General features: G+C 35.6%; 1 pseudogene; it reads right to left on the bottom strand.

Moving 5' to 3' along the window:
- Positions 1-11,684: 11,684 nt before the first annotated feature.
- On the bottom strand, positions 11,685-12,163 carry LOC132018723 (large ribosomal subunit protein eL21-like; annotated as a pseudogene).
- Between the last annotated feature and the right edge of the window lie 633 nt (positions 12,164-12,796).

The following is a 12,796-nucleotide window of genomic DNA, read 5'->3' as shown; positions in this document are numbered from 1 at the left end:
AGGACCTATACTACTTGATTTCAAGACTTACTATAAAACTACAGCAATTAAGACAGTGTGTTACTGGAGAAAGAAGAAAGAAAGAAATCAGTGGAACAGAATGGAGAGCCCAGAAATAGATTCTCATAGAGTCAACTGATCTTTGGCAAAGGAGCAATGGCGATAAATGCAATGAAGCAAAGATAGTCTTTTCAACAAATGTTGCTTGAACAATTGGACATCTACATGTGAAAAAAAAATCTAGAACAGAATTTCACATAAATAAACTCTAAATGGATAATAGATTTAAATGTATAAAACTCTTAAAAGATGACATAGGAAAAAACCTAGATGACCTTGGGTATGGTGATGACTTTTTAGATACAACACCAAAGGCATAATTCATGAAAGAAATATGAAACCTTAGACTTCATTAAAATTAAAAATCTCTGCTGTGTGGTGCCAAGAGAATAAAAAGAAAAGCCACAGATTGGGAAAAAAATGTTTGCAAAACATCTGATAAAGGACTATTATCCAAAATATACAAAGAAACTTTTAAAATTCAACAGTGAGAAAACAAACAATCCAAATTAAAAAAAATAGTCAAATGCCTTAGCAGATGTCTCTTCAAAGAAGTTACAGAGATAGCATGTGAAAAGATCTCCACATCATATGTCATCAGGAAAAAGCAAATTAAAATAGCAATGAAATACCCCTATACACCTATTATAATGGCTAAATGATATCTAGAATACTGATATCAAATGCTGAAAAGATTGTAGAAGAACAAGAGCTCTAGTTTATTGCTGATGGGAATACAAAATGGTACAACCACTCTGGAAGACAGTTGGGTGATTTCTTTCAAAACTAAACATATTGTTACCATCTGATGCAATAATTATGCTCTTGGTATTTATCCAAAGGAGTTAAAACTTAGGTCTGTAGAGAAACCTGCACACAGATGGTTATAGCATCTTTATTCATAATGTCAGACTTGGAGGCATTCAAGATATCCTTCAGTAGGTGAATGGATAAATAAACTGTGGTACAGCCAGACAATGGGCTATTATGAATATTATTTGGCACTAAAATGAAATGAACTATCAAGCTATGAAAAGACATAGAGCAGCCTTAAATGCATATCACTAAGAGGAAGAAACCAATCTGAAAAGTCTAAACACTACATAAGTCTAACTACACGCCGTTCTGAATAAAGCAAAACTATAGACATGATAAAAAAGATCAGTGGTTGTCAGGGTTAGGCAAAGGCAGGGAGGAATGGATAGGTGAATCACAGTAGATTTTTAGGGCAGTGAAAATACTCTGTATGATACCATAGTGATATATTTATATCATTGTATGTTTGTCCAAACGAACAACCCAATAGAATGCACAGTACCAAGAGTGAACTATAATGGAAGTCATGGGTTTTGAGTGATTTTATTTACCAGTATAGGTTCAGCAGTTGAAATAAATGTACCACTCTGGAGGGAGAGGTTGGCAATATAGAAGGCTGTGCATGTGTGGTTCAGAGGGTATGTGGCAAATCTCTGTACCTTCCCCTAAATTTTGCTGTGAACCTAAAACTACTCTTAAATAAATAAATAAATAAATAAATAAAATCTTACTAAAGAAAGGAAAAAAACTCAAAACAATAAATTGATGTTTTGACTAAAGCAACTGTCGCTTGCTTAAACTCATCAACCACAGGATAAAGTGTTGTATATATAGTTTAAGATGAAGAACCCTGGTTCTACTGTTTCAGTTGCTGCAAATTAAGCAACCCTTGAAGAAAAGTCCTCAAAAAGCCTCCTCCTAGGTCTTCAGAAATCACATCCTTGTTTGACATTTCTCATCTCTCACCCTGTGGGTCATGATACCATAGGTATCATGCATTACTGTATCCTTGACACTTTCGAAATCACTTCATGAAAAGTCCAATCCTCATTATACTAATGGCTTCAGAGACTAAAACTAAGTTGATAATGCTTATCCAGTGAATATTGAATCAAGACAAACCTGAAGCAAAACTCTGCAGCCATATCACAGGACCAATCTGAGCTCAAATTGAGCCATTAAGTGGTTGATGAATCTCAGAGTGGGAGAAAACTCATCAACATAAATTTGCCATACAGTAATGAGTTGCAGAAGTGTTTGGGAACAAAAAGAATTTTATCTGTCCACGTATACAGTCCGAAAGTAGCATGTATCCTCACATCTATATATCACTATCAAGAGTATTAGGAAAAGTTCAGAAAATCCCAGCAGTCATCAATTCTCATCTGTGTTTAATTACCTGAAAAATCCAGACAAGTTTGAATCATCCGAGGCTATGGTGTTTTCCATAACCAACTGTTTCTAATAAACAGACATGAACAGAAGCAGTTCTGCTTTCTTAACCCTCAGCATTTTGAAATTTCTGTAGAGAGAAAAGCAATACCAGAGAGAGCCCAGAATATATCCCCTGGAATGTTACGAGGCAGTACACTCATTAAGTACTTCTTATGACACTTTAAATATTTCACTCATGAATGTCATATTAAATTACAGTCTTTCTAATGCTGCAATAGGGATAGCTTTAATTATTGTATGTCCATTTTAATTTCTCTCCATGATTTTTACCCTTGATTCTTGCCCAAAATACAAGAGCTTATTTTCAAGAAATCTAGACTGGTGTCATCATTTCTAGGATAACCATTCTTACGGTCATTTATGGTTTTGAAATGATTCTTTGTTATAGTTAAATAATCATTTGTCATTTCTCCTACATTAAAAAATCATCTGATGATGACATAATTGAACAACAGTTGGAAAATCATTAACTGTAAACAGCTACTGATGAGCTCTTTAAAAATCTACACGACATAAATTATTCGTAATCTATAACTATGTGAAGAATAAAAACCTGATGTGAAGGTAATTCCTGCCTACATTAACCCTAAAGGGGAAGTATATGGTAAAATTGCACAAACCTCGAATGATATGAGGAAAGCTGGCTTGAATTACTCAACACCTTACAAGAATGCACCATTAGAACCTTGAAACAAAAAATAAGTAAGTAAATATGTTTAATTTAAGAACTTACCTTTCTCATCTAAAGTGTCATAAGAATAAAAGGGCTATTTTTAGATTTGCTACATGGATTTTTTAAAAACACACTGATGCTGACTTTAAACAAATCTTTTGTTCTAGCTACATAATGACAGACAATATCTTCCCCAGCCTCATGCTGTTGTGAATACTAAAGACAGGATCTGTACAACTTCACTCACATTTTTTGCCCATCAGATTCTTTTAGGCCAGTTAAAGACATTGTTCAATAAACAAATAATTGTAATATAATGAGATAACATTATATTAGACAAGTATACAAAACTGCAAAAGCACAGATAAGAAAGAAATCATGGTGTAGTCTATTACTCTCATTATTTTGGTTTTTGTTGTTGTTGTTGTTTTTAAAGGTTTTACTTATTTATTTGACAAACAGATCACAAGTGGGCAGAGAGGCAGGCAGAGACAGAGAGAGAGGGAAGCAGGCTCCCCACTGAGCAGAGAGCCTAATGCGGGGTTTGATCCCAGGACCCTGGAATCATGACCCAAGCCAAAGGCAGAGGCCTTAACACACTGAGCCACCCAGGCGCCCCTCATTATTTTGTTTTAATCAGCTGAAATATATGGTAAGTAATGAGGAAAACTGGCAAGTTAAGCCATTATCAGCACTGAAGTGCCATTTTCAAATACTGACCATGAATAACCTTTAAAGGAACTGCCATCCTACAATCTTTAAAAAGTTCAGGTAATATGACTTTTCGAGACTGGGTAACAGAGAACAAAATAATTTGACAGGGAAATAAATCAAAGAGGCCATTCTCTGAGGGTCTTAACTAAATAAGTTTCTCCAATTAAGTTCGCCCTTGAACCTAAATATTTGTAATAGTAAGAATTTTTTATTATACATTTATAATATATATATCAGACTGCTACATGTTGAAATACTGGCTAGTAAAAAAATGTTCTGAATAATAATTTGGTTTTTAATATGCATATTTTATGTCAATTATGACTTACCTGAAAAGTGAGAATATATCACTTGTTGGATGTCAATCATTCCCAGAAGTCTTAAAATTAAATTTTATTTTGTTTATAAGTACAAAGTGTAACATCAGCTTTCAACTTCCTTCACAAGCCACGTGCCATGCTGAGCCGTGATTCTCCTCTTGCTCTGGATGTATGTTCTCTCCATGTGTACTCTGTGAATATTTTAATCAAATTACATGTTTCGTGGTTAGTAAAGCTGTAAAGTTTCATGAGATTCCATTCAGAAATCACTTGCTCTGAGAGATTTGTTTTCGAATATCTGTAACTAAGGCATCCTGGTACAAACAGATAGGAGCAAATGCAAATCTGGTCTCCTTCCTCTTCATTTTATTTATGTAAATCCAAGAGTTGCTAAAATTTTAGAGTGAGATAAAATAGTTGCTATTCTATAGAACATCACAAGAGAAATTAATATAAAGATTATGAGAGTCACAAAAAAAAAACGCTTTACTGTGTTGGCTTCTCACAAATTATTTGCAACATTTGGTTGAAGGATTAAAAATTTATCAAAAAGTCTATCATGGGGGCGCCTGGGTGGCTCAGTGGGTTAAAGCTGCTGCCTTCGGCTCAGGTCATGATCCCAGGGTCCTGGGATCGAGCCCCACATCGGGCTCTCTGCTCAGCAGGGAGCCTGCTTCTTCCTCTCTCTCTGCTTGCCTCTCTGCCTACTTGTGATCTCTGCCTGTCAAATAAATAAATAAAATCTTTAAAAAAAAAAAAAAGTCTATCATGAACTTACAATGCTCTCCAATAGAAGAGGACAATCTCTGAGTTTCTGCTGTATCTAATAGATACATAAGGCTACATGTAAATAGGGCACCCTTTCATACGTATGTAATTATGTAGATGAAAGAATAAATTAAAGAGAGATAATCATTAAATTTTACCAAGTTGCAAATGGCCTTCTAAATCTGCCTCTTTCTGACTGTGTGTTATACCTTAATATTGCTCTTTACTGATTCTAACTTCATGTGTCTTTGGGTTTTTCAAGATTCAAAAGAAAATAGCCATATCTACCAAATACATTTAGGCAAAAGCGCCATTTAGGGCCAATGAAAGCATGTTCAAGCAACACAGTGATCATCTCAGACTTCAAAGGTCATATCAAGACTTACTGAAAAACCTACCTCTTCTATAAGCCTTCTCCATGGACTCCACTTTCTCCTCACAACTTCTGTTGTTTGTATTAAATGTAACACAACCAGAAAGAGATGGAACTGGGTCCTACCACTACTCTGGTCCCCCAAAATCTTTACTGTAACTTTACATGTAAATCTTTACATGCATCTGTCTTCATAATAATGCCTTAAAGGGGTATTTAAATTAATACTTTTAAAGATGACCAAAAAATGTAGCCAGAATGACTGAGTCCACATCCTATATAAAAAAACCCATATGCAATGTGCTGAACGTGTTAAAATGTATAAATGTGGTATAACAGAGGATAGCTGTCTCTAATTTCTCTTCAGTGAGGAACAAGAGGTAACTGTTAACCAGGGGGACTGAGATTATGTCCTTGTATGGTCCCCACCCTGTCTGCATGCCCTGATCTCTAGTTCCACTTAGCCAATTTTGCTTCAAAACCTTTATGACTGTCCACACAATGCTGTTGGTTTCTCTTTATGTACTCTAGGGATGGCTGACGCAGTGTTATGCTTGTTATGTTATCCTTCTGCTATGGTTCTGTTGGTGTGTGTGTGCTGTGTTGGCACAGGGGTGGGTGTTAATGGTGGGGAAAGAGGAGTATGATGGGATAAGTGTCTTTTGGTATGATTTCTCAATTAGTAGGGTAAAAGTTTCCAGTGAGTTTTCATTTGAGCAGTACCAAGATGTAGCCTGTGATATAATATTGAGCATTCACTTAGCTGCTGTTTAATCCTTTCTTGTCCCATTACACTGCACTTACATTTGTAGAATATATTTTAAAGCTTTATACAAATAGAAGAATAATTGGATGAAAGGGGTCATGGCTAAAATCACAGACTGTAGAATCAACTACGTGGTGTGATCTCAAAGCCACTTTTTCTCAACCATGTAAACAAAGAAAATTATTGATTTCTCAATTTTTTCATCTTTTAAATTCCATAATACCTGACTCTTTCAGTGAAGATTAGTCAAATATTACATATAAAGCATTTCAAATAATGTCAGGCATGAAGTAAACACTATGAAAAAGTTAAGTTGTTGTTGTTTTTAATTATATGTCATTAGAAGTAAAGGACATCAAGGAAGCTTTTGCTCAGAAATAAACCCACATTTTGGGGTGCTGGGTGGCTCAGTGGGTTAAGCCTCTGCCTTCGGGTCAGGTCATGATCCCAGGGTTCTGGGATCGAGCCCTGCATCAGGCTCTCTGCTTGGTAGGGAGCCTGCTTCCCCCCTCCCCCTCTGCCTGCCTCTCTGCCTACTTGTGATCTGTCTGTCAAATAAATAAATAAAATCTTTAAAAAAAAAAGAAAAAGAAGTAAACCCACATTTACATGATCAATTAATCTACAGCAGAAGAGGCAAAAATACACACTTGGGAAAACTCAGTCTTTTTAATAAATGGTGTTGGGAAAACTGGACAGCTACATGCAAAGAATAAAAACGGATGACTTCTTATGCCATATACAAAACAATAAACTTAAAAGGAATCAAAGACCTAAATGTGGGATCTGAAACCATTAAAGTTCTAAAAGAAAACATAGACAGTAATCTCCCAGACATCAACCTTAGCAACATATTTATGGATATTTCTCCTTAGGCAAGGGAAACAAAAGCAAAAATAAATTATTGAGACTACACCAAAATAAAAGTCCTTTGCACAGCAAAGGAAACCATCAACAAAACAAGGAGGCAACCTGCTAAATGGGAGAAGATATACAAATGGCATGTCCAATTAGGGGTTAGTATGTAAAACTTAAAAAGAACTTATAAAACCCAATATCAAAAAAGCAAACCATCTGATTAAAAGTGGGCCGAGAACTTGAATAGACATTTTTTCAAAAAATTTATATAGGTGGCCAACAGACACATGAAAAGATGCTCAAGATCACTAATCATCAAGAAAATGCAAGTCAAAACCACAATGAGATATCTCCTAATCAGTCAGAATGGTTGGTATCCAAAATATTCCAAAATACAGGAAATAAATAACAAGTGTTGGCAAAGATTTGGGAAAAGGGGAGTGAACTCTCATGCACTGGTGGTGGGAATGTAAACTGGTGAAACAGCATGGAGCTTCCTCAAAAAATTAAAAACAGAAGTATCATATGATCCAGTGACTTCAGTAATGGGTATTTACTCAAAGAAAATGAAAACACTAATTTAGAAAGACATATACACCCCTATTCTTTTTTTCTTAAGATTTTATTTATTCATTTATTTGACAGAGAGAGATCACAAGTAGGCAGAGAGGCAGGCAGAGAGAGAGGGGGAAGCAGGCTCCCCGCTGAGCAGAGCCCGACGTGGGGCTCCATCCCAGGGCTGTGGGACTTTGACCTTAGCTAAAGGCAGAGGCTTAACCCACTGAGCCTCCCAGGCGCCCTTGCACCCCTATTCTTATGCAGCATTATTTCCAACAGCCAAGATATGGAAGCAGCACGGTGTCCATTAATAGATGAATGGATAAATATGAGAGATATCTATCTATCTCTCTATCATCTATCAATATGAGCCATAAAAAGAATGAAATCCTGCCATTTGTGACAACATGGATGGACCTAGAAGGTATTATACTAAGTGAAAAAGTCAGACAGAGAAAAACAAATACCATATGATTTCACTTACCTGTGGAATCTAAAAAAACAGAACAAATGAACAAAACAATCACTCTTAAATACAGAGAACAAATTGGTGGTTTGCAAAAGGAGGTGAGTGGTCAGATGGGCAAAATAGGTGAAGGGAATTAAGAGGTACAAACATCCAGTTATAAAATAAATAAGTCATGGAGATGAAAAGTACAGCATAGGGAATATAGAAAATAACACTGTAATGTCATCGTATGGTGACAGATGGTGACTACATTTATCTTGGTGATCACTGAGTAATGTATAGAATTGTTGAATCAGTATGCTGTATACCTGAAAATAATATAATATTGTATGTCCACCATATTTTAATAGTAATAATAATAATAATTTAAAGAAGTTTTTTTAGCTTTTTTCCTTATTGGCTGACAAATGTTACATGATAGGATGTAGACTAAGCACGGACCAAAAATATCAGATCTCTCAGGTCAAATGCTCCTGTCCCTTCTTCAGTTCCTTACTTATAAAGATCCACATTGTTCTCTAATTGCTATCTTTCTGTTGAAATTGATTCTACAACTCAAAACTCTGTTAGATCAATTCACATCATGTTCCTTGAATTCTCTAAACAGTCTGGCACAATATAAACATGTAGCAGGCTCTCAATAAATAGTTGTATGAAATTGTGAACTTTTGATAATGGGATGAATAAGGCACCTTTCTCTAAGGCTTTCATTCATAGTACCTCTAGTTAATCTTAATAACCATTTTGGTAATGCACGCCTGTCATATTGATGTTGCCTTATGATGTTATTTCCCTTCTGTACCCTAACCCCAAAATGCTTGATTCAAAAATGTGCCAAAAGTAAAAGTATATTTAAAAATTCCTAAACTATTTCTTCTTCTTCACCTGCTTCTCCCACCTACATTTTATAAAGCCTAAATCCCAGATTATAAGTGGTTAATATGAATATGTTCTCTAAAAAAATACTTTATCCGAAGTTCATCATATCCTTTATCAGCTACTCTCAAATGCAGGTGTCCTATCATTAAATGACTTCTAGATATTCTATTTGGCTACAGTCTAGCTCAAGATACAATAGATCTTATTTTTCTTTGTAACCAATCAAAGTTTTCTAGTCAGTAGCATTTAGGTTCTATCAGCCTACATAATATCATTAGAGAGCACATTTAAACTATTACCTACCTGAACTTAAAAACATTTAGCTAGTAACAATATTATGTTAATAATTAAGTCATTCATCAAACACTTATTGCCATATATTTTGCCTGAAAAATCTTCCTTGCCTTACATTTTAAAACTGTAAGAAAGCACTCAAAAAGAAAGCAATAAAGAAGTCAATTTTTCATTTATTTTTAATTATTGGAACGAATATCACTGGTGTGATTTTCTAGAGATCACAGCTGTCAGGTGTCATTATATTGCTTTTTGGGAACTAATATCACAATATGCCATTTTCCAATCTCTTAATTTTTCACTGTCAATTACCATTATCCACTAAACCTGCTTGTAGTCCAACTATTAGACCCCTCTATGTCTCTTATTATTTTATATCACTGTCTTTTGTTCTCTTTCTCAACTTATTCTTTAAAAGATTTATTTATTTATTTTAGAGAGAAGGTGTGGGGGCAGAGGGAGAAAGAGAGAGAAACCCAAGCAAACTAGGTGCTGAGGGCAGAGTCTCACGCGGAACTCTATCTCATGACCCTTCAGCCACGACCTGAGCCAAAACCAAGAGTGTGATATTTACCTGACTGGACCACCCAGGTGCCCCCTGCAACTCATTTTTAATGCCTTTCCTCCATCTTTGATACGTTCTCTATCAATTTATTGTATTCTCTGTCAATTTCATTGGTCATAGATCTCAGAATTGCAAACTACAACTGCTGGCTCCTAAACACTTTCTAACTCAAAATCTCCCATTCATCATTGCTCAAATTTTGCCAAACATAGCTTAGAAATGAGGAACTTGGGACCTATGTGAAGAATCTGATGTTCCTGCCTAATATTGGATAATAGTCTGTTGATGTTTACTCATGTTTAGAATAGTTTCTTGGAGGGGAGCCTGGGTGGCTCAGTTGGTTAAGCAACTGTCTTTGGCTTAGGTCATGATCCTGTAGTCTCAGGATAGAGTCCCACATTGCTCAGCAGGGAGCCTGTTTCTCCCTCTGACCTCTCCCCTCTCATGCTCTCTCTTTCTCTCATTCTCTTTCTCTCTCTCTCTAATACACAAATAAAGTCTTTAAAAAAGAAAAGAAAAGAATAGTTTCTCAGAAGGAAGATGAGGTTTTAGAATGTTAGTGTGACATCAGCCTTTTTTTAAAATGCTCTTTCAATAGTTAGAGAGACAAAAACTAGTTCATAGACTTGCTCAAGTTCACTCTGTTGTTAATGTCAGATTTTGAACACATGGGGATGTTGCTCCCCTCATCTCATTCCTCTTCTATTTCACCACAGGAACTTAAATATTACATAATCATATTATGAGATTTGGTTTCAGCAGTACTTAACAGTTATGGAAAGTAATATTCATTGTACAAATACTCATTGGGATTTGTGAAAATTATGATTATAAATCTATCCCCACACAAAAAAACAACAATATTAAACAGACAGAGGCCCAGATAAGTCAACCTAGCCAAGAACTCTCATCTAATTAATATTTTTATGAAGCAACTCATGTCCAATTTATATATTCTATTGCTATTTGCCAGGCTGTTTTTCTAGAAAATTCCAAAACCAGATTAGGATTATTGTACAGAATGGTTTAAAATGAAGGTAAATACACACTGAACACAAAGAACAGATAAATGGGCAATCCCAATAGAACTGCTGAAAGAGGCCACTCTCAAAATCCACCTGAAAATGTTGAACCCTGAGGCAAGATGACAATTATTTTTGCACCCACAGTGAAAACCATGCAGTTTCTGCTAAGGAATTATAAACATTCCTTGTGGATGGCCCACAACTAAAATATGGTCTTTCAGGACTTCCCATACCATAGTGGCCGGCCCCTCAACCACAGTTAACAAAAATACGATGTACATCCAATTGTTGACAACTTGATGAAATGGAAATTGTCATAAGCAAACAAAAATTATGAAAAGTAATCCTATGCAACACAAAAAACTTGGACTGATCAATAAAAAGAAGGAAAAAGAGCCAGTCCTGTAAAACGAGCAACAGAAACAGAGAGAGATGTAGAGACAGAGAGGGAGAAAGAAGGGAACTAGTTTAGAAAGTCATTTGATTAAAAAGGAAGAGATGGTCTATATATACAATGGAATATTACTCAGCCAATAGAAAGGTTACCCAACTTCTGTATTAACATGGATGGGACTGGAGGAGATTATGTTGAGTGAAATAAGTCAAGCAGAGAAAGTTAATTATCATATGGTTTTACTCACTTACTTGTGGAGCATGAGGAATAACGTGGAGGACATTAGGAGAAGGAAGGGAAAAGTGAATTGGGGGAAATTGGAGGAGGAGAAGAAGCATGAGAGACTGTGGACTCTGAGAAACAAACTGAAGTTTTTGGAGAGGAAGGGGATGGGGGGATGGGTGAGCCTGGTGGTGGGTATTAAGGAGGGCACATATTGCATGGAGCACTGGGTATGGTGCATAAACAATGTATCTTGGAACACTGAAAAAATAAAATTAAAAAATTCAGTTCTATTTTAATTTAACTTGAACTCTAGGCAAATGCTTTATATACACATTTTCCCATGTTGAATAGATAAGACAAATTCTTGACTATCCCACAGAAATGTGGGAAATAAGAAATCTGGGTTTTGTTGCAGTTTTTTTGTTTGTTTTGTTTTTTTATAGTCTTGAGGTCTTATTTTTTTTGACACTTATCATTCCATGAATTTATAGGGAATGGGTCATGGCAGCTCAGGCTCCTGTCCTTTGGTTCTCACAAAGTGTGCTTCTCTAGGTGGAACAGGCTGGCATTTCAGTTGAACCCAAGAACTTTTTCTTTGACTTCCTTTTTTTTCTGATCATTTTCTTTCGCATGCTTCAGGAAACTAGCTCCACTGTTTGAGTGCTTAATATCCTCAGTATATACATTAATTCCCTTGGTAAGAATCTTTCCCTTAACTTATTTGTTTATAACAATGTGAACAGCATGCTAGGTAACATCCTAAACTTCCAGTGTTGCCATGGTAACATTTGGGGGCATCCCTTTAGAAAGAGTGACCATTCCCTTGAAGTCTACAATATCACCTTTCTTGTAGATTCACATGCATGTGGCCAAAGGAACCACTTCCTGCTTTCTGAAAGGCCTGAAAAACATACAGTGGGTGCCTCTCCTCTTTCACCTTGTGTTGGTCATTTTGGTGAACTAATGCAAGGTGGTTGTCTGGCCAAAAGATAGAAATAAGAAGTCTTTTAATGTGGAATAAACAAGCCTTTGTGGAAGAATGTGTATCATGGGGTCATTCGGTTCTTGTTCCAGATGCACCAAAGAATTGGAGACCTGAAAGCAGAATGGGGAGATAGTTTATTGAGTAGGTAAGTGTAGTACACTTCCAAGAGTGAAAGTGGGCCATTACCAGAGCAAGATTGGCAATGGTGGTGAGAAGCTCTAGCTGCACCCTTTTAAGTCTGTTTTGTGTACATGTAAATTTGGCTTTGATTGACATATTTGATTGACAGCTGGTGGTTATATACCATTTTGGTATGAAATAAAACAAGCTGATACAGATATCTTAGTATATAGATATACCTACTAAAGTGTATACCCCATTCAAATTGTTTGTATATGTATTATATATTTGTATTACAAATTTGAACTGCAATATAATAATCTGGATTTGTACTACTTTTATATATATATATCATAGTATAATATATATTTTTATTATAATGCCTAATATTTTTATATACAGTGTACAGTATAATTGCATACTTACATATACATCTAATGTATATACGCATGTTTATATACGTGTGTATATATGCAAAC

Source organism: Mustela nigripes, chromosome 5 (genome assembly GCF_022355385.1).
Source record: "Mustela nigripes isolate SB6536 chromosome 5, MUSNIG.SB6536, whole genome shotgun sequence".
Taxonomy (NCBI): Eukaryota; Metazoa; Chordata; class Mammalia; order Carnivora; family Mustelidae; genus Mustela; species Mustela nigripes.
This window is presented reverse-complemented; position numbering and strand designations above follow the sequence as displayed.